Genomic DNA, 20,476 nt, shown 5'->3' on the forward strand with positions numbered 1-20,476 from the left:
AACTCCATTATTTTAGCATTAAATAAACTGAAGCTAGTAAGAAGTTGCTATGGTTAAGGTCAAAAAAGTTTCTGCCTGTGTTTTCCTCTAGAATTTTTATGGTTTGCTGTCCCACATTAAAATCTTTCATCAACACTTTGAATATATTTTTGCATATGGTGTAAGAAAGTGGTCTAGTTGACTGATGAATGGATATCCCAGAAGAAGTGGTATATATATGTAATGGAATATACTCAGACATCAAAAAGAATGACATCTTGCCATTTGCAATGATGTGAAGAGAGCTAGCATGTATTATGTTAAGTGAAGTAAGTCAGTCAGAGAAAGACCAATACCACATGATCTCACTCATATGTGGAATTCAAGAAAGAAATCAGACGAACATATGGAAAAGGGGAAAAGAAAAAAAAAGGAGGGAAGGTAACAAACCATAAGAGACTCTAATGATAGAAAACAAATGGAAGGTTGATGAAAGGAAGTGGATGGGGGATGGTCTAGGTAGGTGATGGGCATTAATGAAGGTTCTTGTTATGATGGTCACTGGGTGTTGTATGTAAGTGATGAATCACTGAATTCTACTCCAGAAATCAAGATTGTACTATATGCTACCCAACAAAAATTTAAATTAAAAATAAATGAACAAACAAACAAACAAACTGAAGCCAAAAAAGTTTGTTGGAATTTTCTGTAAGGACACATATTTAGTTATTGTCCCAATTTTTTGGACTCATTATCTTTCTATTATCTTACCAGGAATATATGCAGATAGCTATTTATGAGTTATAAATTAATAATAGCTTATCATATTATAATCTACTCTGTTCAACTATCTATTCTTAAGTTGAAAAGAGAGTATTTGAGACAAAATGTTACAGAGTACCTGGAGAGAAATGTGAGATGAATGAGACATTTAGCATAAAAATTTGGACTTCATGATTGAACAGATATCTTAAAATATCTTAAAATGGCAGAAGTAAATCAACCATGGATCAAATTCTAGCATGATAGCGTAAGGTGCTTTACTGACCCATTCCCCAATGAAACTGGTAAAAAATTATTTATAAAAAAAATCATGGGAAGACACTGGAAATGATTCTGAAGACAAATAGAAAATGAAGAAATATTTATTTAAAATATGTATGAAAAATTTTTAAGAAAGGCAAGCATCTGTGGTAGTTGAAATCAGTTTGCCTCCTCCCCTCTCTCTTACCTTAGCTAGACAGAGACCTCATCCCACACTGCTAGAGCTAAGAACACAGACTTTACTCTCCCAGTGGATCTGCATCAGAAGGAGCAAGACTTCAGCTTTTCTCATTCTATCACCAGCTACCTATTGCTGAGTCTCAGTCCAGGAAAAGTGAAATTGAGAGATGGGGCATCCTTCTTCTCCCCTGCCCTTTCATTAAACTAAGGCTCTATCTTGGGTACAACACAGTGAATAATGGGGCCAAACTGCACTTTCCTAATCTTGTCAGGTGATGGTTACATGCCAGGAGAGGCAAGCTAAAAGGACCTCAGGTTGCTTCTTTCCTTCTTGACAAATTGTACAGCCTAAAGCAGGGATATCCCTCAGAGAGAAGTTTGCCATTGGCCCCACTTCAGCTTCAGAGTCTTGGCTCAGATTCATTTTATGGGGCGGGGGGGGGGGGTGAGGGGCGTGGGGGTGGCTGCTGGGAGAATCATTCCACAAAACAGATAGCTTCTAATCTTTTCCTAACAGAACTGATTTCATTTACAACAGAGGAGAGAGAAGTTAAAACCTATGGGTGGGCACTCTCAAGAACTTTGGAGGTTGTGGTGAAAGGTACTTGGAAGGACATTTATAGATTAAATAAAGACACAACCTAGGCTATACACTGGTTACTTTAGAAGACAGAACCAGAGAACATGACAATTGGAAAGAGCTCTCCTGGAGTCAGAACAAACACCAAACATGGACTTTAGAAGCTAGTCTTTTAAAGATGCCAGAGTTGATTGGATTCATTTATAGAACAATTTACAGCCCAGAGCATTTCTGAAAACAGTAGAGCAATCAGCTGGCAATTAGTGGAGTTCAAAAGCTGAGGAAAGAGAGAAAGCCAACTCCATAAACGCCACTGTTATCATAGGTTTACTCTGAGCATACTGAGGAATAATATCTTCGGTTTTAGACTATTGGGGGATGGACAGCAATTTCATTAAAATAATCCACCCAGCACTAAACAAATAAAATAGCAAATAACAATAACAAGCCATGAAGGATGTGGGATGCACTACTCAGAGTTAATGTAATATATCATCTAAAATGTCCTATTTTGAACAACAACAAAAAAATACAAAGCACATCACAGAACAGAAAAGTATGATCCATATGCCAGGGAAAAAAATACACAAAATATTTGTGAATTCAATCAGTTGTCAAATTTAACACAAAAAGTCTTCAAAATAGCCATTACAAATATAGTCACAACTAAAGGAAAGCATTATTTAAAAAATAAAGTGATGTTTGATGACAATATTTTCTCAAATAGAAAATATAAATAAAGAGAATGTACAAAACATAACCAAATGGAAATTTTTGAGTCAAAAATTATAATATAATAATATAATATATTACATATAATAATTAAAAAGTTCACTAGAGGGACACAACAGATTTGAACTAGCAGATGAAAGATTTAATGAACTTGAAGATAGATTGATAGTGATTATACAATCTGAAAAACAAAAAGAAAAAAAAAATGAAGAGAGGCTCAGAGAAATGTAAGACCCCATCAAGTACACCTAATAAGAGTGGGAGAAAAGAAAGACAAAAAGGATCAGATAAACTATTTGAAGGAATAATGACAGAAAACTTCCCCAGTTTATTAGAAAACAATAAACTCAATTAGCTCCACATAGGATAAACACAAAGAGATCTACAAATGGAAACATCATGTAAAAATGTTGAAAGTCAAAGACAAAGAGAAAATCTTGAAGTCACAAAGAGAAAAACAGCTCCTCACTTACTAACTCCAATAAGATTTTCACCAATTTGTCAGCATAGTAATGTGGGCTAAAAGACAATGGGATGACATGTTCATTCAGTGTGCTCAAAATAAAACTGTCAACGAGAAACTACCAGCAATGCTATCTTTCAAATTTGAAGGTGAAATAACGACTTTCCCAGATAAACACTAAATTTGTTGCTACTTAACCTGCCATAGAAAAATATACTAAGTAATAATACTAGCTTTTCCAGCTGAAAACGAGTAACTCTAACCCCAGAAAGTAATTTGAATCCACATGAAAAAAAACAAAGAGCACCAGTAAAGATAATTACATAATCATAAAAACCGGTAGTAGTGTACTTTTTTTTTTTATTTTTCTCATAATTGATTTGGAAAATAATCACATAAAATAATATGTATATAATGTCACATTGAGCTTATATCTTACAGAAATATAGGTATATTAAATTTCCCAAAAATAACATAAAGGAGATGGATGGCAACAAAGCTATATTAGCCTAAGAAGATAACTATGAATGGTAAAATAATAATTATAACTGTGCATTATTAGGTTTATAACATTAAGAGATATAATATGTATAACAAGATTATCACATAAAGGAGGAAAAGGGACTAGAAATATATAGAATTAACATTTATATATCTCACCAGAATTAAATTAGTATATACTTGAAGTTTATTCTGATAATAATGACATGTATGGGAAACCCTAGAACAATTACAAAAAAAATAACTAAAATATTGAGACGCCTGGGTGGCGCTCTGTCAGTCAAGTGTCCAACTCTTGATTTTGTCTGCGGTTATGATCTCAAGGTTGTGAGATTTTTGTCCTGTGTTGGGCTCCATGCTGGGCATGGAGCCTGCTTAAAATTCTCTTCCTCTGCCCCTCCCTCAACTCCCTCTCTTAAAAAGTATAACTAAAAAATATAGTAAAAAATTACTGATAAAATTAAAATCTACTTTAGAAAATACTCAATGCAAAATAAAACAGTTAGAGGAGCAATGGAAGAACAAAAAATGAGATATATAGCAAAAAACTTAAATGGCAGATGTAAATCAATTATATCAATAATAATATTCAATGTAAATGGGTCAAATAATCCAATCAAAAGACAGAGATTGTCAGCCTAGATTTTAAAAAAATGTGACCCAACTATACCTCGTCTGTAAGATACACCCTTTTTTTAAATTATTATTTTTATTTTACTATTATTATTATTTTTTTAGATACACCCTTTAGACTCCAATACACAAATAGATGGAAAGTAAAATTTACAAGACCATGACTAAGTCAGTTCTTTGGACTATCATCGGGATCGGTGCTGATTCATTATAGAGATCCTGTATGTGCAGGGGTATGTGCAATGTTACAGAAAATGTAAAGATAAATAGCTACCAGTTTTATCTGAGAGAAGCTTCTAGTTTATAGAAAGCAGAAAATAAATAACTCTACTGCAAAGTAGCATCAGATCAGTACCTAAAATGTAAAGCAGAGGTTATTCTAAGAATAATTGGAAAAACCAGAAAATGATTCCGGAGATGGTACTTGAGAAATGGATAGAATTATGACATGTCAACGTGAGGAACACTCAAGGGCACAAATGTAGCATTTATAGTCTTTGAGCCAATCAAGGATCTTGAAGTTGTTTTGACAAAAAGTTAAGTGTACTTGTATCTGTCCTTTAGGAATACCAATTTGGGGGTGCCTGGGTGACCCAGCCAGTTCAGCATCTGCCTTCAGCTCAGGTCATGATCTCAGGGCCCTGGGATGAACCCCACGTCTGGGATCCCTGCTCTGTGGGAAGCCTACTTCTCCCTCTTCCTCTGCCCCTCTCTCCGCTCATGCTCTCTCCCTGTCAAATAAGTAAATAAAATCTTTTTTTTTTTAAAGAATACCAATCTAGATGAGAAAATAGTAAAAGTAAATCCATATTCAGTTTCATGTTTCAATTTGTGCACACAGTTAAAGTAAGAGAAAGATACCCTGTGATGAACTGAATTGACTTGTATTATTTCTATTTTCTGTCTTCTCCTGAGAATGCCACCCTTTAAATATGGTATGGCTTTGTAGCTGGGTTAACAATATCCAGATGGGCTTTTGCAGAACTTAGGAGGGAAATATTGCTAATTCACTGTACATATTTTCACTTTTAACTGTTTTTTTTTTTAATAACAAGCATGGTTTAAAAAGAAGTAAGCATGCATGCCAAAATGGAGTAATTTAGATTAATAATAATTCTGTGTACTTCACTCTAAAAATAATTGGCATAAAAATTATCTAATCCCGAAAAAAAAACAAGATAAATTTATTCCCATCAGAAAAAAATCTACTATAATATTCCTTATAAAGAAAAAAGGCCAATGATATTTTTAAAATATCATTCTATGGTATCAAAACCTGATTTATGCAGTAAATTTTCAAGAACCTTATCTATGATACAAAGTCAGATTCAACTGCGTTTTTCTTTATAGAAATATATCCTTTAAGATTTAAAGGCATTTTCCAATTAGCAGCTCTTTATTCTTCACAAGTATTAAAAGCAATCAATATTAATAGTGGTAGAAAAGAATTGACCTCCTGATGGAGAAGTGCAGTATCTGGGCAGAGACGACCCACTTTCACCCTAGTTGTAAAGGAAAAAAAACACTCTGTCATAGAGAAAGCATCAAGAAGATCAAGAAATTTGCAGTCTCCGCACCCCCCCCCCCATGCAGAGTGGGACAATGCTTTCTGACTAGCCTTGCTCCCTTTTTTTTTATAGCAAGTGTCTCTTTATGATTCCCTGTGACAACTCTTACTAACTAATGGGAATAGAACCATCAAATGATTTCCTTAAGGATGGAATAGCAAGGGGATCCCTGGGTGGCACAGCGGTTTGGCGCCTGCCTTCGGCCCAGGGCGCGGTCCTGGAGACCCGGGATCGAGACCCATGTCAGGCTCCCGGTGCATGGAGCCTGCTTCTCCCTCTGCCTATGTCTCTGCCTCTCTCTCTCTCTCTCTCTCTCTCTGTGAGTATCATAAATAAATAAATAAAAAAAACAAACAAACAAACAAACAAAGGATGGAATAGCAATATTTTGAAGATTAGTCTGCTTACAGAGAAACAGATGGCTGTGCAGATGAATTTTAAGTTCCTGATTTCAAAATTGGGATTATTGCTTTTGTTAGTAGTGGGCAAATGGAAATTTGTCATTAGAGATGCTCTGCTAATTGATGTGTTCACACACTTTCCAAATTTAGTTGTTGTATATTCTGCCTTAAAGGAACATATTACGTGACTCTTCACATTGCCCAATATCTAGTGCTTTATAAGTTTTAGTGAGGCAAGCTAATATACTAATGATAAACAATAAGTCCTAAATAATTGTCCTTTAAAATCTTTGACAAAATCCATTCTGATTTCCATTCCATATCAAGTCCAGTGGGTCAGGAGAAATCAGAAAAAGAGACTCCATGCTATACTTAGACTTTCTCCCCTTGTCCTGGTCTGCTGGTGACTCTAATTGTGTTTTCCTTCAAACATAACTCTCTCAGGAGGCCTTCAAGCACTGATACCACAGACTCCAGTTGATAAGCAAACTTCCCACGGAATCTAGGACACATGCCCCATGACCATGGCTGTGAGGAAGCACATTTTAAGACATGATAAAATCATATCAGGGCTGGCATATAATACTCTTTTCTCTGAGAATGTCCCACCCTGAAAGCCTTCCTATGGAGACTCCTCTTAGAAGCCAGGTTTTGTTTACCTGGCTTCTTTAACAGCCATTCTCAGCTGCTGATCAGGGCTTTGACAAATATCAACTCATGCCATCTTCATAACGACTCTCAAAGCAGGTTGCTTGGGAAAAGTCCCCTGTAGCTGGTTGTTGTTTTTGATTTTGATTTTTTAATCCAGAAGCTTATGTAGTAAGTTAAAAACAAACAAACAAACAAACAAACAAACAAACAAACTCCATGAGCCCTTCAAGAAATGTTTCTCTAGAGACATAGTGACCAAACAAAGAGGCATTGCTATTGTAGGAACACTGCATTGGACTCTTTAGTATTGATTTATCCCATATGATTCACATAGAGGCACTTCAGGGGAGCAGGAGAGTTGCTATGGGTCCTTTTTTACAGATTAGGGAACAGGACATCTGAAAGTTCAAGTGGTTCCTTTATGTCTGTTCTGAAAATAAGTAGTAAGAAGATAGCAAACATTCATACTATGTATCATTAATGAATTTTTGTGGTAAAAATAATTACTCACTCGTTTTTTGTTTGTTTGTTTGTTTGTTTGTTTTTTAATGAGGACCAAGCATGTATTTGCAAATATCAGCTATCTTCTTGGCAGGGCACATTTCCTTTAAGGAAATCTCAATTTTACCTCAGAGTATACTTCGGGCAACTGAAGGTGGCCCTTCTGCTAGTATTTTTTTATTGGTGCATATTATCTGTGAAAACGAGCACAAAATACAGAACATTGAAATGCAGCAACGTGAGTGACAGACACAACAATTCTTGTACAACATGGGAATATTTTTCACTGCTGATTTTAAAAACAGTACTTTCCTCCAGGTAAAATAAAGGGCATTCCCCTAAGGCACTGCAAACACTTCAGAAAAGAAGAGAAGAAAAAAAAAAAGCAAATGCAATTGCTTCACTTCGAACTCAGTGGCCTGAGAAGGATGTCTCAGCAAGTCATTGCTGTGACATGTGTATTTTCATATTCTGAGTTGCAGGATCAGCATTAAATTGTAACTCACAGATAGTAAGCAAGGAACTTGTATTTCTTCAGAACCAACCACGTGCCAGGTAAAGTTTTAGATGCTTTGCATAACCACCTCATGAAAACTTCATCACAGAGCATGTGGTGCAATGCCCATTTTTTGGATAAAGAAAAGACTTAGAGAGGTTACATAAACTTTTTGAGGACACACAACTAGGAGGCACTGTTTTACTGAATGTATTTATTTTAATCATGAGGAAAATAGTTCACTGCAGTTGTTTCTGTTCCATTTTATAGCTGAGGAGTTGCATCAGGGAATTCAAGTGGCTTATATCCATGGTCACATTTCAAGCAAATGACAAAGCAGAGTAATACACCTTTACATTCTGCTCCTGTACCAGGGTCTCTCTGATACTTTGCTCCTTAAAGGGTGGTCCAGAAAGGCAGCTTGATAATCCTCTGGGAGCTTGTTAGATATGCCAGATCTCGGGCCCTCCCCAGACCTATTGTATCAGAATCTGCATTTTAACAGCCCCCAAGTGATTCTCTGACACATTAATATTTGAGAAGCATTGCATTCATCACACTGCTCCCCTCAGACAGCTTGGCAACACATTGCATATTTGAGTGTATCTCAGCCAGCTCATGACTGCTTCCAGCAGGAGCCATCTGCACCTTCCAGAAGTCCCCTGAGATTGATGGGCATCCCTGCTCCTGCCCCTTCTAGACCACAACATTGCCTGCTTCTACCCCAGCCCCCGACCTGGACAGCACTCTTTAGCGCATTATAGAGACTCTTCAATTCCAGGTGATGAATGGCTAAATTCTTTCAATTCAACTTAGCCACATGAAACAGCACTAACTCTTAAAAGCTGTAGCTGGTTCAACTGTGGAGAGGCTGATCATCCATTTCTTCCCAGAGAGCCTGCCAGAGAGCTCTTCAGTTCCATGAAGCTCGCGGTCCCACAGATGGGGAAGAATGTGCCTGTGCATGGGGTGGCCCTTTGTGCTGCGCACCTGGCGTTTTGCTGAATGGAGTGTTTACTGGAAGACTTCATTATTTCAAACTCATTATCTCTAAATGTGCTTGTTATCATCTGGATAAGACCTGATTGCAAAGCCTCTTCTGTGTTCAATCTCTTTCCTGTCATTTCTGTAAAGTATATACTATAATGTATAAATATGATTGGGTATGCCCCCCCCCTCCCCCCGCTCGCTGGGTCAGATCAAAACTGCCAGAAACAACATGCTACCTGAGGAATGCTGGGAGGGCATCTTTACAGGGAACACTTTAAAGTGTGTATAAAGGCTTTTACATATATCTATATAAACACACACACACAGCAAATTCTTCTACAGTTTGTACTATACAAAGCATTTTCTTATTGTTGGTTACAACCATCTTGCAATCTAATATGTGGGTCTTTATTATTCTAAAGGTAAAAAATGTCACTAATAAGCTAAATTTCAGTTTTGGTTTCCTTAATGAATCTAATGGTAAAACAGTTTCCTTAGTGGACAAAAGTGGTTGAAAATATATAGGACTTATAGTTTCTTTTCTGGATTGGTTAAAATGATAGTGATTAGACCATAAAATCTGCTTTGGTATGTCTTGATTTTCTTTATATTATTGAAGTTATTTCTAAATTTATTTTAATGTCTTCATCTTTAATTATTTTTTTGGTTCAGTATAAAAAATCTAGAAAGTTAGAGGTCATTCATTCCAGTTTCCTCATTAAACTTCTTGTCTAAATATTTTAAACAAATACTTTATAACTTACTCCAATTGTTTAGAGATTGCCCTTAAAGTACTCAAGTTTGCATTAATGAACAATTTCTGCAGAATTGCTATTCAATTATAATTCTAGGCATAAGAGTGATTGTGGTAGATTGTTATTCTTGTATCTTTAAGCCAAAAGCCATTCTAGCTACTTAAAAATATAATCATCAATAGGTAATATACTTCAAAAGGATAAGGGCTGCATCCTCAGTGTGCATATAGTATCTAGTATGTAATATTTATTTATTAATTCATTAAATAAATATTTACTGGACATCAAATGCTATGATGGGTTCTAGGGATACTATGGAAAACAAGTTACATGTTACTCATTGTCTCTCCTACTAAAATGTGAACCCTATGAGGTCAGGGTCTTTTTATCTTGTTCATTGCTTACTTGTTCACTGTGATAGCACTTAGAATAGCACTTGGCACATAATTGTTGCTTAATAAACATATATTGAATGGATGAATGAAGTAAAATGAGTAATGCCAGCAGTCTAGTAGAGGAGATAAGTAAAAACAGGATATATGAGATTTTTTAAAAATTGTAATTGCTTTGAAGAAAAACAAACGAAATGACTTGTTGACAGAAAATAACAGAAGAAGATGTTCTTTGTTTTCCTAACATTTGTCATAACCACTTTTGATAAAGTATTGCCTAATTATGGCTATAGAAAGAGTAATGTCATTTATTACATTTTACAGCTGAGAACATTTTTTTTTATAATTTGAAAGAGTGAGACTGATTATGGAAAGAGTTTAGAGGGAGTCCTTTTAAGAAATAGCAAAGATTTATTTATTCAGCCATATGTAGTTAGTGCCAACTAAGTAGTAGGCATTCACAGAACTCTGGGGTTACAGCAGTGGACAACACAAACATAGTGAGGCTCCAGGGCTCCTGCCTGCTCTGGACATCTCTGCCATAGAATCTTGGGGGAGATTTCCAAGGCTATTTTCTATAAGTATGGGAATCAGGATAAGCACAGGTTTGGGGAGATGACATAGACCAGAGTTCCCCTAAAAGGTTGGGACTTAGGGGAACTCTTTAAGATACATTTAAGGTCCAAGATTTTCTTCAGCAAGATAATAATAATTCAAAACACCTATATCTTAGAGATCCAGTCCAGTGCATATTTTAAATTGTCATTTAAAATGTCTGAGTTTTAATTTCCTAACTGGTCAAACAGAAGTATAAAAATAGTCATCACTTGGGAATTTCTGGGCATAGAAGACACCTGCATTTCCTCTCTCTTGGTCCTGGTTATACTTAGTTATCATGTGGGTCATTGCAAGTAATGTACAAGATGGCCTTATCCTCAGTGTCTTTCTACTTCAATTTGTTGTCCTCGTATCATCACGAGGGAAAGCTGGGGGAGTTTGCTGCTGCATAAGTTTACTCCTTAGAAGTACATGCAAAGTACCTTCCAAGTCCTCCAATATACTTTCCCAACATCATTTCTCTCCCCAGGGATATACTTCATGCTCACATACAATGTATTTTTTCTGTGACCCAGGCACACTACTCTCTTTAACATTACCATTCCTTTGTATAGACTCTTTTGTTTCAATCATCTGTCTTTCATTGCTCTGCCAGATGAGTGCTATTCTTCCTTAAAGACCTAGTTGAAATGTTTTGTCCACCATAAAGTCTGTTTTTGACTCTCCACTAATTATCAGTAAGAATTCATTTCTCCCTCATCTATACTCATATTCTATCTTATCAACTTAGTTTTCCTGACTGAATCTTTCCCAATAGACTAACAGTATAGTCTTGGAGAACAGTGTCAATATGTGATTATCTTTTATGCCAACACTTAAAATAGTGCTTGATCTGAAGTAAAATCTAACATGTATGTAGAGTATTAATAACAAAGAATGAGGTTGTTTGTAGGAAGCAGAAATTTATTGGAAAATCTCCCCAACCGTCATCTAGACAGAAGTCAGCCATTTCCCTATGCTATTATGAAAATGATGCAAGGGTGTAATGATCAAGTATATATAGCTCCCTACTAAAAAACTAGAAAAACTATTTTGGGGGTACCTGGGTGGTTTAGTCAGCTGTGTGTCTGCCTTTGGGTCAGGTCATGACCCTGCAGCCCTGTGATCCAGCTCTGCATTTAGCTCTCTGCTCAGCAGGAAGTCTGCTTCTCCCAGCTCATGCTTACTCAATCTCAAATAAAGAAATAAAATCTTAAAAAAAAAAAAAAGTATTTTTCTCTAATAATCTCATCAAATGCTGAAACTCTTTGTGACTCAGTCTACTCAAGGAGCTGCATGTAAAGATGCACAGAACAGAAACACAAAAGCAATAAAATGACATCTATGCTACCCTCTACCTGAATCTCTTAAAGAAAAGTGAGAGGGATTTAATTCATAGCAGAGCCACACTTCTCAAATCTCATACCTCTCCTTCCCAAACATCCCTACCTTGGTCTTCCACATTATCAATCCATTTAAAAATATTTATTCCACTTGAAACACCTGCCTCCTCTCTTTAGGTCTATTTGGTATTAAAAAAATTTTGCCTTTTTAATGCCTTCCATGCATATCCCGTTTTTCACCATCCTCTCCTGATTCTAAATTGTGTGTAATCTGGAAGGAACAACTTTGCATTATGTGAGTGAGGAGAATTCACAAATAAACATATTTGCCCAATTTATATACCCCTCAAGTATTGAAAATTAAGATAAGTGTTTGCTGGGCTGAGTATAATTTGATCTTTTAAAATGATATTAGCTAAAATTCCAAATGAGATAAGGGTAAAATTCATAACTTGTTGAATCTGATTGCTTTGTAAAATGGGGACAATATTTTTTTAATTGTTTGATCACTTCTGTTCCTTATTCTAGATTTGTATCATCTCACAGAAATACTTGGGTACAAATTTTCAGTTATTTTTCTCTAATATGACTCACAAATCTGAAAAGAAGTTTCTCTGGACAGTCATTTTCCCTTGCAGTAGGGGAGTGGACACAGTCACTGAATGTGGCTTTTTACTCATTTATCTCTTCTTCTCTCTCTCTCTCTCTCTCTTTTCTCTCTCTTTCTCTTTCTGTTTTGTTAACCAGTGGAAAACGGAAATCAGGAGGCTTTTTCTAATGTTTAGCCAAGTCCTCACCTCCTCATAAAATTCCTTTCCTATAGCAGGTTTTATAAGAAAACAGCAGGCAGACACTTAAAATCAGTTGATAATTGCTTTCAGCTTTAGTGACTACCCCCACAACCCCCCCCCCCCCCCCGCGAAGTGTTCTTTGTTGTTTACATTTTAATTTTTGATTGTTCAAGCTGGCCTAAATGCTTAGAGGTGAGCATAAGAAATCTGACTGTGTAGCATGTGTCGTTTAAAGCCATCTGTTTGCATGGAATAAAAGAAAACTCTTCAGGTGTCACTTTCATCACTGTTGATAGGCAGGATAGCATTTATTCTCCCCAGTCATCTTCTCGCATTGCATTTTCCATCAGTTCCCCCATTCAGTGGATGATCCAATTAATGTCAGAGATGGAGGGTTTGACAGCTTGCCAACACAGGTGTGCTGCAACTGCTCTCCTTTCATTCTTATTTTTCTATCTAAAGAAAGAGGATGAGCACATTTTCAATCATAGGGCAAAGAATCTGCCAGAATGTTTCTGACAACTTTTTTGGAAAAATAAAGTTGGAAACATAATAAAGAAAAGTCTATTTTGTAAGGCAGATATTCATTCATGACATTACTATTCTATCCAAAATTATAATTACTCACTAATCCATTTAATGATAAAACTGCACTAAATGCATATCATTTTTCAGCAGATATATGTTGTACAAAGGATCAAAGATAAATAAGACCAATCTTCTGACACCAAAGGGCTCATTGATCAGTGATGAAGACAGAGAACTCCATAAATAACAGAGAAGCAAACAGGAATGGAAACATGTAACAAAAATCATAACATAAGTACTAGAGCAAAATGTGTATAATGTGCTATAGAGATGAGAAAAAGGGAAGGGTGTGTTCTTTTAAGGCTCATGAGAAAATGTCCTGTGATAGAGTTGATATGCAATTTGGTGGTGGAGGAGAGAAAGTGTTCAGGCACAAAAAATATTTAAAAAAAAAATGTTTAAAAAAACAACATTTAGAGACACACACAGGCATAACACACCAGTGGCAGGGATTATTTTAGTGACTTTAGGACTAGGAGGTAGTGGGAGATAGGAGTATGAAGTAGTATGAACTAGTGGTAATGACTCTATGCTATGCTAAGCAATTTGGTTCTTACGTTGAAGGCACTGGAGAACCACCAAAGATGCCTGAAACACTGTCTAAAGAGTTCTAATGTCATAGGGAAGTGAATGCAAATTAAGTGAGTTATAGTAATGGAGATTTGGGAACATAGAGCCCAATAATGAGATATATCATTAGTTTATTCTATAAAATATTTATTGAGTACCTCCTATGTGCCATATGTGAGGGACAACAGTGAGCTTAACAGAGTTACTTCCTTGAGAAACTCACAGCTCAGTAGAGAAAGCTAGACATGTAAATATAACAATATAACTTAGTAAATTACTGGAGTCTTGAAAATAATATACAGCCTGAATATACAGACACTGATTGCTATGAAGTACCTGAGAAATGTAACAGAGGAGATAATATTTGAATGTTCCAGTTCAGGTAGAAGTTGGCAAATGTAAAAGCATGGGGGTGGGGGATGTGGAATGGGAAGTTCATTCAGAATGGATGAAATGAAAATTTAAGTCCAGGGGTTCTGTCTTAAGAGTATGATATTCATAATCCAGATGGGAAAGAACAGATTTGGAATGAGGGGGGAAGATGCTGTGTTTATTTTGAAGCATATTAAAGTCTGAATGATAGGAGATGATCAAGCAGCACTATTTTATAGGCAGCTGGAAATGTGAGTCTGGAGTTCAAGACAAATGAGAGAAGCTGAAGGCATTTATCTGGGAATCAGCATCATATACATGGTAGAGTTACAGAAAAGTAGAAGATCAAGTAAGGAAAATGTGTAGGGTATAAACAGAAGAGAATACTAAGAGGATGTAGAAGCTGTAGGTGAAGGATAATTGGAGGGGAGGAAAGGCTTGAGAAAGCATGCCACCAAGGCCAAAGAGGAGAATGTTTGAGAAGTGAGCTGAGTAGTTGCTTTGCAGTTGGTCACAGACCCTTCTAGAAAAATCACTTCCACAAGATTGGAAGCACAGGATGTTGGATTTTAATGGCAATTTTAACTAAGAGAGAATTCTTTTTACCAGTCTGGTAACAAAATATATAGTAATGTTTCAAGAAGTGTGTTGGTGAAGGAAGGATAGATAAAGGCAATTACTTAAGGAGCCAGGTATTTAAAGAAGGAACTTTAGATGATATTTGACTATATTTTTAGGAAGAGCAGAAGTGTATAGAAAGAGGAGGACTGGACATTCAGCAGAGAGGGTTATAATAATGGAATGAGGCACAGATGTCATAACTGGACATTATCTACCACAGGAGTTTCCATCGTGGTCTCTTTCTTGAGGTAGGTGTGAGAATGTAAACATGAATGACTTGTACTGAAGTCTGGCTTTGAAGAATGGGAAGCCATAGAAGGTAGCAGCTCACAGCTCACAGCTCCATCTTCTCTGTAACAGATGAGAGAAAGTTATGAGAATGAAAAGGTTGGATTAAAAGTCTGGGATGAAGGACAATGCTGATAATTAGAAACACCCACTAACCCTCTGGTTAGAAGTAGACTACTGAACAGTAGAAGTCAACCAACCAACAAACCAACTAGCCAACCAAGGAACCAAACAGCCATCATGAGACGTTTACTTAGGTAAGGAGTGAGAGCACAACCTCCAAAGTCAATCAAACAGGCTTCATTCTCCAACCTGGTCCTAACTTTTATCTCCAGGACTTTGGACAAGTAACTTAGCCTTTCTAAGTTTTTCCATATGCAAAATGAGCATGAAATATAAGATCATGTATGTACTTCTCTTGGAATAGAAATAGTCTTTTAGAATTGTCTTCTAATTACTTTAGGACTTATGAAATAGATGGAGACCTTTAAAAGTAGTCAGAAGACAAGAATAAATAAAAATAATTATGACCATTGAACACATAAGAAGATTGAGGAATTATTTGAGTGGAAATCTTCAAACACACACATATTCAACAAATTTTTCTTTAGAAAGATTACAAAAATGGTGAGCAACAATTTTTCATTCTCAGTTAAAAAGAATAAGAAAATAATAAAACAATTTCAGCAGGAAATATTATTAGAATAAAAAATAATTTTCTAAGAGTAAAAAGATGTTCCATGAAACTTATGAAATACTAATAGTCTATCTATTGGCAACTGAGACAAGGCAAAGAAGCAAATGGGTCACAATTTGTACACATGTCCTTGATGAGTTAACTGAATCATGAAGAAAGAAACAGAAGGTATTAGATGGGAAAGAAGACTCACTGAAGTGAATCCTTGGGTTCTGATCATCTTTTCTGGGTCTTCACATACATTTTTATGATGTATATTTTAAATTTCTTTAATAGGCAAAAGTTGCCAGTATGATGCTTTATAATACATCCTTTGCATCGCCTGCTGAGATATCACTATTCCAAGAAAAATTGTGGTTAAAGATATATATATCACCCAACTAGATTGTCAATTCTTGAAGACAAGAATTCTTTACCTTCTTTACCTCACATCTGTTACTGTAAATTGTTGCTCTAAATAATCTATCAATCAGTATTTGTTGAATGCATGGATGGATGAATTCATGAATTATTTAAACACTATAAGATATGATTAAGCTGGATGATTTTATGTGTACTTTCCATGATGTGTGTGTAAATGCACAGTGCAAAATGAGGATTTCAATAAATCTAGGGTTTTATCATGTAACGATTCACTAGAAGTTGTTTCCACTGTCATCTACCCAGGGTACTGAAATATCAAAATCCTTTTCCTGTCCTCAAGAGTACGCTTGGGAGATGCGCTGTTCAAGATCTCTTTGTGCAAGGAAAAAAAATTACAAGTTTTCTCAATATGTTTCTGATTTGCCAAGCAGTATGTAAGAAACAATGTTAGGACTAAAGCTACCTAAGAAACCAAATCACCCACCTGACATATATTAAACTTGTTTCTTTTAATCCTTTACTATCAAGTATTTGAAGGGCAAGTTCTCTTTTGTCAACAAATGTTACCTAATACCCTGAGGAGTTAATGACATATGAACAGTTTAAAACAATCTTTCCAGAGAGGGAGGCAAAATTTATTGAAAAAGCCTATACCTAAAAAAATTCTAGTATCATGAAACATATTTTCAGCTTGAAATTGGAACTTGCTTAAGCTACCTTTCTTAGAGGAAGGATCAATAATGCTGCTCTATGTGTACAGAGTCTGGGTGAAAAACAGCAACAGAAAATCATTTCAAAATTTCCATAATATCCCTTCTTAATGACAGGATTCTGTCATTAATGGTTTTCATTGAATGAAGAAGTAAACATAATAATTACATCTCATATGAATAGCCAACCAACATCAGAACAGCAGTCATTATCTAAATGCCTTTTGCATCGACTTGCCAGAAGATCTGCAATGACTCTAAGGATCATGAATTTTAACTCTGCTAAAATCCAGGGTAATAAACACAGGCTCTGAAGGTGGTCGTGGAACTGTGGCAGGGTGTATTTATGTCTTAAGAAGAAATGGGATTAGTGATTTTTGAGGTACAGATAAAAAAACAACTCAAAAGCCAATGTATTTAAATCCTTGAACCTTATTGAAATATCACTTTCAAGCCAGTGGTGTTCTGATGGTTTGGTAGTTGTTGGATCTATTAAAGGGAAAATCTTGAATACAATTTTTTGCCTTCAGTATTCAGATACTTCAGTGTTACTGAATATGCATTGTCAGTCTCTCCAGGATAAGAGACATTTTCTGCATGAAAAACTCTTATTCATCTTCAAAATAAATTGGTCATCTAGAGGACACTCAAAGCTGTGCTGTTACCTTTGAAAGAAAGCTACCAATATGGTGACATGCTTTCTAATTTTGGTCTCATTTAGTTCAGATGCATTTCTTATTACAATTAACAATGCTCGACATTTCCTGAACACTTTATATTACAAACCATTATCACATAGATTATTATAGTGGATCCTAACAACAGTTCCTGCTGTTTTGTACTCCATTTAACATATGAGGAAAAAAGGTTTTAGAAGTGAAGTACATTGTGTAAGACAAGAGAGCTGGTTAAGTATGAGTTCAACATCTCATCAGAAACATATGGAGACCTAAAGAATCTACAGGATTTTTTCCTTCGTTGGTGAAATTTACTTGTGTGACTTGAGGACCAAGTAGCACCAGGCCTTAAGTAAAAGGAAGAGAGGCTGAATTTGCCTTTCAAACCTCCCTATTAGTTTCTCTGCTTTGATAAGCCATTGATTCATCCAAAATATGGGTATTGAGGGCCCTCCAACGTGCCAGTCCTAGGTTAGATCACTCGGCATTCTCTTTTGCACAAGTCTCAACCAACTCAACAGCTCCTTTCAGCAGGCCAGGATCCTCATAAACCCAGACTATTCCCCAGGAGAACTATGTGCTAGGTGACTTGGAGTGAGAAGGGTAAGAGCTATCAAAACAGGTTTATAATCACTTCTTATGCTTATCATTTATTAGCTCTCAAGTCATGGGCATTTAATATCTTTGGGCTACTGATTCTTCATTTGTGAACTGAAGATTAAAATGCCTATATTGCAGCATTTTATGAATATAAAAGAATAATACAGCAAATCACCCATGAGATAATAGAAAACCCAAATTGGCCTCTGCCCCTGGTTCCTACTACAGAGTTCATGAAGCCCTTGTGATTTTCTAATTGATAAGAGCACTAGGGACATCTTGTTTTCTAATATTTGGTGTTTGACCCTAAATCCTAACACAAGGCTCCTAAAACCCTTGTAATTTCCTGGCTGATAATACTTCTTTTGTTCTAATAAAGAAACTCTGGGTGGGCTTCTGGATGGCTACTGCATGGGAGCTGGTCACTGCAAAGACAAAGCCATAATTAGAAGCTTGGGATTTTCAACCCCATCCCATACCCATTCTCTTCAGAAGTGAGAAGAGCTCTAAATAGAGTGAATAATGTCTATGTGATGAGGATTTTTCTTTCTTTCTTCTTCTTTCTTTCTTTCTTTCTTTCTTTCTTTCTTTCTTTCTTTCTCTTTCTTTCTTTCTTTCTTTCTTTCTTTCTTTCTTTCTTTTTTTTTTTTTTTGTGATGAGGATTTCATAAAACCCCCCAAACTATAGAGTTTAGAAAGCTTCTGGGTTGGTTAACAGATCTATGTTCCAGAAGGGTGACACACTCCAATTTCAAGAGGACAGAAGCTCCTGAGCTTGGGTTCCTCCCACACTTCACCCTGTGCGTTCTGTCATCTGGCAGTTCATCTGTACCCTTCATTATATCCTTTAATAAACTGGTAAAAGTGTTTCCCTAAATTCTGTGAGCCACTTTTACAAATTAATCAAATCCAAAGATGGTGTCATGTGAACATCAGGTTCATAGGTGATTTTCTCAGAAGCCCAGGTGACATCCTGGACTTGCATTGACATCTGCAGTAGGGGGTAGCAGTCTTGTGGGACCGAGTCCTTAACCTATGGGATCTGATGGTACCTCCACATGGTATGAAAATTAAGGCAAATTGAGTTGAATCATAGGACACTCCTACTGGTATTACAAAACTGCTTGTTGTGGGGAAAAATTCCCACACATTTGGTGACCAGAAGTACCCAAAATAGAAGCATTCTGTGTGAAAGTAAAGGAAACACACAGGAAAAAGAGGATAGTTTCTAAATACATCACCAAACCACAACCCACCCTTTCTTGCTCAGTAAGATGCAAGCAGGCCACTAATCCCCAACCAAAGATAAATAGCTGATAAGGATCAAAAGGATGTCCTTCCTTCATTTTAGAAGGAAATGGTAAAGCCTCCAAAGTCTTGGTCCCTTTTTAGCATAATTTTATTCTACTTGGCAAGGGATGTGGCCACTGATGGTATTCATTCCTACTAAAAAGTCCATATTGAGCACCTACGCTATCAGGCTTTAGGTTAAAGAATAATAAGATATGGTTCTCAACTTTGAAGAGTTTATTGCATCAATTTATCATTTCGTCCACCATGAAGCATGATGACCAACCATTCCCCAGCACCACCATCTGGTCTTTTCTCCTGGAACACCCACCTCATGTGCTCTCTGACTAGTGAGGCTCATCCTTTAATGATTACCTGAGAATTCATCCTTTCCAAAAATATTCTATCATAGACGCTTATGAGATATAACCCCCATCCTTATATCTGCTACCCCAGAGCATGTTGCGATTTCATTACCCTGACTGGTGTTAGCTTTGTATGCCTTGTTACATGCAGGTCCTGTCAGCTCAGCTCTGTCACAGGCTCATTATGTTCTCATAGCCCCGTGTATAGTGCTGCCCACCCTCCACCTCTCACCAGCATGCACACCATTGTGTTAAGTTGAATTGGACTATATGAAAATGTGCAATATTTAGCTTAGGTTTCAGACATTTCTAATAGGAAAAGTTGCTAAACATTGAGCGATCAGGTCACACAATCCAGCTCCCTTGAGAAGAATCCATCTGGAGATGATTAAAGTGAGGTATTGTGACTGAAACCCAAGTTTGGCTGCCTGTCACTCTAAAAGTTAATACTCAAGAGAAGAGTTTTGATCAGAAAAGAATATGAACTTTATTCAGGAGGCCCGCCTCCTGAGGGGAAGGCAGACTTTTGTTGAAAAGCCAACTCCAAGGTTTCTGGTCCAGAGATTTATAAAGAGGTTTAATCAGATAAGGGAGTGCAGTGGTCTATGACATTTCTTGATTAGTGCAGACTCCATGATGCCAGTTACAGTGTTATCTTGATACTCAGAGATTGTGTAAGAAGTTCTAGTTCCTTGGTGCCCCAGGCGTTATGCAAGAGTGCTCTATTCTTTCTGCAAA

The 20,476-nt window shown here is 36.4% G+C and overlaps 1 long non-coding RNA gene across 1 annotated transcript; it reads right to left on the bottom strand.

Annotated features, from left to right (window-relative positions):
* Nucleotides 1–12,737: 12,737 nt before the first annotated feature.
* Nucleotides 12,738–19,852, bottom strand: LOC140642259 (uncharacterized). Its single transcript, XR_012038746.1, has 3 exons — nt 19,749–19,852; nt 14,964–15,099; nt 12,738–13,053 (listed from the first exon to the last, which is right to left on the bottom strand). It is a non-coding gene; the product is annotated as an uncharacterized lncRNA (long non-coding RNA).
* Between the last annotated feature and the right edge of the window lie 624 nt (nt 19,853–20,476).

Source organism: Canis lupus, chromosome 11, assembly GCF_048164855.1.
Source record: "Canis lupus baileyi chromosome 11, mCanLup2.hap1, whole genome shotgun sequence".
In the NCBI taxonomy this organism is placed as follows: Eukaryota; Metazoa; Chordata; class Mammalia; order Carnivora; family Canidae; genus Canis; species Canis lupus.